Raw genomic sequence first — 6364 nt, forward strand, 5'->3', positions numbered from 1 at the left:
ATGTAATAGGATACAAAAATTGTAAGTGTATTCTTCTCCCTATAGGTTTTTTTATAAATGTTTCTAAAGAATAAAATAAATACAGGTCTAGTTTGTTGTATATTAAATAAAAAAAGAGTTTTTTCAACTGAAAGTATGGAGCAACATTCAAACTTGAAACGAACAGAAATTATTGCGTGTACAAAGGGGGTTACCTCCTCCCCAACACCTCGCTCTTTGCGCTAAAGTTTATTAGAAGTTTTAAAAAGCGTCTTATTGTTCTAATTAAACGGCCCTTGTGTCTCAGGAGTCATTGTTAAAAAATTGGGACAAAATTCAAACTTTAGCGTAAGGAGCGAGGTGTTAAGGAGGGGGCAACCCCTTTTTATATACGTAACAGTTTCTGTTCGTTTTAAGTTTTAATGTTACTCCTTACTTTCAGTTCAAAAAACTTGTTTTTTAAATTGAATTTCTGATTGTTTTTTAAATGATGCTAGGAAATCTGGTCCCCCTCCACGGACACAAATTCTCCCCCGGACCATAACCGCTAGACCCCCCGAATCCCCTGACAAATTAACACGCACAAATTCTCTTAAATGCGCTGCGCGTCAAATTGAGACGAACAAGAGAAAGCACGACATATAACAATAATTTTGTATATGAATTCTGGCAAATTCCCCCAGTGTATAATTTTCCCTGACAAGTTCGCTCCCTGGAAACTTCCCTCCCCATGGAACATTTCCCGTGGAAAAACCCCCAGAAGAAAATTCCCCCCCCCCACCCAAAAATGTATTCCTACATACCCATCACAAAAACGATGCGCACCAACTGGACAAATTCTATAACTAATACCTGTCCACGGGGGCTATGGGGGGAGGGGGGTCACGTTATATTCAACGGCTTAACTTTTGGGCCTTTCAACTCAAATAAACAAAATGGCTATCTCAAAATTTTGATCTGACGATTTTGGGAAATCCGGGGGGGGGAGGGGGCCTAGTTGCACTCAAAATTTTTGGGTCACTTAAAAAGGGCAATAGAACTTTTAATTTTCGTTTAAATTAGCCCTCTCCCGATATTCCAGTGCCACTGAGTCGATGACCACCCCTGGGGAAAAAAAAAATAACAAACAAACAAATAAACACGCATCCGTGATCTTTCTTCTGGGAAAAAATACAAAATTCCATATTTTTGCAGATATGAGCTTGAAACCTCAACAATACGGTTCTCTGATACGCTGAATCTGATGGTGTGGATTAAGATTATTGATCATTGAGGTCTCTTAACCTTTAGGGGCTGTTTTCCCCTTTTTTGAAAATCAGGAAAATTTTCTCCGGCTCATACTTATTGATATGTAAAATGTAACTCACTGATTTTTATATATTTAAAATCAGCATACAAATTCAATTCTTTGGATATATCTATTGGTATAAAAATTCCGTTTTTTAGAGTTTCGGTTACTATTAAGACGGGTCGCTCCTTACTTACAGGTCCACGAACTGTTACAGTACCACGAACTGTTTGATACCTATTTTTACAATAAGACAGCCTTGCTTGTTTACCCTGGCTGTCTGCCAAATGACAGTCAGATATGCTATGCAATCTTGACATAGTAGAGTTTGTTTGTCATTGGAAATTACCTTAGCTTAATTTAACTACAAAACAATCCTAAAATCTCACCGTAGAAGTTTAAAACTCATATATGAAAATGTTTGGAATTGTAAAACAACTGGGAATTACAAGGAATATAGACATTGAAAATATTTATGCTAGTTTGGGAGAAAAGGAGACGCCTCAAAGGGTGAATTTTAATACCAAAACATCCCAACTTTATGAGCCTTCAAATATATAAAGAATTAGTTCTAAGAAAGAGACAAGAGGAGGATGAAGGTAGAAATACATGTGCAACCCTCATGGCCTTATTCAGAACTTTTGTTTGGGGGAGTTTATTTTCTCGGGGGGAGGGGGAGAAAAAACTGTAAAAAATAAACCAAAAATGATAAATTGATGTTTAATCTCGCTTGATTTCTCGGAATATCATGGGGTCTACACTGTTATTATGTAAAAAAAGAGCGGCAATAAACCTCCAAATGAGTAGAATTTATTCTGCATAGGAGGGGGAGGGCCCCAGCCTCATCCCCACCTCTGCCTCATGGTCTTAGAAACATCGGAGATTGATCTTTTTATCAGGAATTGAGAGTTCTAGTTCTTTCTTTTAAGTCAAAAGTGATAAGAAATGAATCAGCTGCTGGGGGGGGGGGTACGTTCACGGGAGGTATTTTAAGCGGGAGTTCTTTTTTGTGCGGGGGGGGGGTAGATGCCTAGATCCGTAGACCCATAGAGTGAAAGGGCGAAGGGAACCCCATTAACAGAAATAAAAAACGAGACATAAATCTAGCTTTAATGGTTTGTGACATCCATTTTTTTTTTAAATAGAGCTTTTTTATGAATCAGCTTGACAGGCATTTACATCATGACTTTAAAAAACAAACAAATCCAACAAGGTTGAACAAGTGAAAACACTAACTTGTGTTTTACTTAATGATACTGTCTCGTACTTGTAGAATATATATATATATATATATATATATATATATATATATATATATATATATATATATATATATATTCGTTGGGAAACGAAAATATTGATCAGGTGGACAGCTTCACTTACCTTGGTAGTTTTATTAGTAAAGACGGTGGGACTAGTGACGATGCTAAAAGAAGAATAACCAAGGCTTAAGGTGTTTTTTCATAATATTTTTTTTTTTTTTGAAGAATAGGAAGATAAGTCTGCAAAACAATATTAGAATATTGGAAGCTATAAAGATGACAATTGGTAAAATATGGCTCTGAAGTACGGGCACTGCAAAAAGCGGTAGAAAATTTCCTTGATGTTTTCCAGAGAAATTGCCTACGGATTGTTCTGGGTACCCGGCTGACAGACCGCATTTCAAACATTAGGCTGTACGAAAAGTGTGGTTCAATCCCACTTTCTAGGGCTACAATGAGAGAAATGATAAGATGGCCAGGGCAGGTTCTGCGGATGGAGGAAGACATATTGCCGAAGATTGTCCTTTCCAGCACAGCCGTCTAGGGATAAACAGAAAGCGGGTCACCCGCCGTTGGGGTGGGAAGATGTCATAAAGAAAGACTTATAGGAAATGAGAACTTCCTGGTAGGGTGTAAAGAGGGAGGATTTGAATAGATTGGGATGGAAGGAGATGTTGCGCAGCTGTGTTGGTCTCGGTGCTGCGGTGAGTTGTTAGCAGTAGTAGTATCCTTTCGGCATTATGAGGCCCGGGTTGCGAGGTCTTCGCTCTGGTTAGTTTTAGAGATGTGGTTGAACTCAGAAAGTTCATAATTTGGCAATGACAATCGGTGACTTCATACCACAGTTTATATAATTATCCAGTAAGTTTATCGCAGATTATTTCTGGTCTTCATTCTCGGTACGGACAAAAAGCTCCTCCCACTTCTTTCTGAATTAGCGTGTTAATTTGTTTCCGATTGTTTCCAACAAAGTGCATTATTCGTAATAGCGGGTTTCCACTTGTTTCCGATTAGATCACAGTCTGACTTATCTACCCGTGAAAAGATCTGATTCCGCTTATGTTTCTATCTGCAAAAATGTTCTCTGGAACACCCGCACCTTGGTCCGGGTTTTTATAATGGTTGAGATAGGGAAAGATCATACTGGATAATTATATAAACTGTGCTTCATACTTTCCATTTCGTTTTGTGATTTTTTTTTACATTTCCGAAACAGTTTTTTGAGTATTGTTTTACAAAAATAATTTTTTTTTATCGGTACAGTAATTTTTTTTTTAAATTAGGTATAAAGACTGGTCCACACAAAATACTCTAGAAACAACTTACTCTTTGTCAAAAACTGGGCTATACACCCTAAGTTTAATGCCTTCGAAACGGTGGTCGGTTCGCTCTGAAAGTGTTAAGACCTTAGTATTTTTTCTCTGCCCTCCACAGGCGTTACGTACTTCGAAATGACGGTCTGTACACCGGGCTAGATTTACTAATAGGTCCGGTCCTAGGGGCGCATAATCCCAGGGGGCACAAGAATTTTTACTGAGTGATCTTTTTCTTAACAAAAACTGGACTGATGCAATTTATCATCGAAGTACGAGGTGCACTCTGCCGCCACGTTGCCTATTCACAGAGAATTTATAAAACAAAAGGGTTGATTTTAAAACAACACAGGACTTCCGTAGGCACTTATAAAGTTTCAAGTGTCTCTGAAGTATGGCAGGTGATAGGTCGGTATCACCTCTCTCTTTTATCACTTTTAGCTCCTCAGTTGCGTGCTGTTCAGTGCTACCACTGTCCCCAAGTTTTCATTGATGACTTTTCCCACAAACACAGATAATATTTTGTTTTTTGGGCTAGAGTTGCTTACGCGGTGTAATAAATTGATAATTGATTTAAAACAAGGTTCCCGTGTGTCCTGGGAAACCTGCAAGATGAAAGACCAATTTTCTAGTCATGGAAAGCACTCGGACATTGGGGGAAAATAAAAATTCCTGGAAACATTTCAGTTGTCCTGGAAAATAATCTCCCCTCCTGTGGATACGGGTAAACATTTAACACATGCATATCTGTTTATGTTAACATATTTCTCATCGTGGCGACATCAACTGAGCATGCAATAGTGATGCTTGATAAACTCCATTCTGTTTTTCTCAATGCTTGACAAAATCCTTCTGCACTGCACCAATCAGGTTCTTCTCCCCTGCCTCAGAGTGTGCCAAAATCCTTGCGCTGTATAAACACTATCAGGACATGCCACTACAAACGCCAGGGAAAAGTTCTGCTGTAAGTTTTCTTTTACATAACAAAGGAGCAGATTGTTGTCAGCAAAATCACCATCAAAGATAGTATGTTTCTTATTCAATTGACTCCCTCCAACTAAGTCACATGACCAAAGTATGTAATAAATGAGAATTGTGAAAAGCAGAGGAGAGAGGACGCATCATTGTTGTACTCAGGAATTTACCTGGAACCATTGCATCAGTTTTCAGGAATTTACCTGGAACCATTGCATCAGTTTTTCAGGAATTTACCTGGAACAATTGCATCAGGCCTCCGTCGTCTGTTGTTACAGCGCACAGCTGGCCATTATATTAAGAACCAATCATTCTAATAATTTTTACAGAGAGACTGTAATGTAGTAATGTAGAGGCTGTTATTCGAAACATTAATTCTATTAGTTTTTACTGGGAGGCTGCAACGTAGTATTATCCATAGGAATTCTCTGTGCACAGAATCGAAAGCCCTTAAGAAGTCGGTTAACGTTATTAATATTTCAATTTGCCTCTTGTTGGATTCATCTGTTAGTATTCTTAAACTGAAAATCCTACCTGCAGATGATCTGCCTAACCAAAAACGTTTTGTTAGTCTCTCAGGATCTTATCAATTCTCCATTGAATACGATTCAGGAATGTTTGGCAAAGGATTTTATTTCCCTTGGACTATGAGATAATACCTCACCACATGCAAAGAGTGTATTTTGATTTTGTTCAACACCGCGCTCGCCATTCCCTAAAAATTTTGCCTTCATACCCTTTAACATTAGCAATAGTTGTAGTCGTAGTAGCATTAGCAGTAGAAGCGGTGGGAGTAGCAGTTGTGATGCCAGTGCTAAAATTATTATAGGTAGTTTTTGTTAATTAAACGTGTCCTGGTAATTTTGACTTAATACCCTAAGCTGCTCCCGAGATATTAGTGATACCAGTACTCTATTTTGATAGCCAGCATTCATGTAGTTTGTTTTGATTTAGTTCCAAATTTCCCCTCTGCAACCCCTTGAAGTCTTACCCTATTCCCTTTGTCTAAACAATAGTATTACAAGTTGCAGCAGAAGTAGTACTAGTTATAGAGGTAGTAGTATACACATAACGCCCTTTGTTAGTTCAACAACTGTCTAAACATCCCCTGAAAGTTTCAATTTAAAACTAAACTTTTAGTTATTTCAACTTCCCTCTCGACACACCCTGAAAGTGTCAACTTAATGCTCTAAGTTGTTCATGAGATATTGTTGTACCATCCTGCTTGTAACCTGTGTACAAAAAGCGTTTTTTTTTTTAACATCCCCGGAAACATCTTCTGAAAATTTCATTTTAACACTATTACACATAGTAGAAAGAATAGACTAGCAGTAAAAGAATTAATATCTTTAAGTAGCATTATCGACATGGTGCTGTTTGGTTAGTTTGACATCCCCCTCAATACTTCCTGAAAGTTTAAACTTAATATTTATTTTAAACGTTATGTTTTGCTTTTTACCCATTTTTTCAATTTGCCTGAAATAATTCGTTTTTTTTTTGTAAAAAATAACAAACGACCAGTAGAAGTGTCCGTATCATTTGTCTTA

Source organism: Artemia sp. Qi Xiang Cuo, chromosome 3 (assembly GCF_049724085.1).
Source record: "Artemia sp. Qi Xiang Cuo chromosome 3, ASM4972408v1, whole genome shotgun sequence".
In the NCBI taxonomy this organism is placed as follows: Eukaryota; Metazoa; Arthropoda; class Branchiopoda; order Anostraca; family Artemiidae; genus Artemia; species Artemia sp. Qi Xiang Cuo.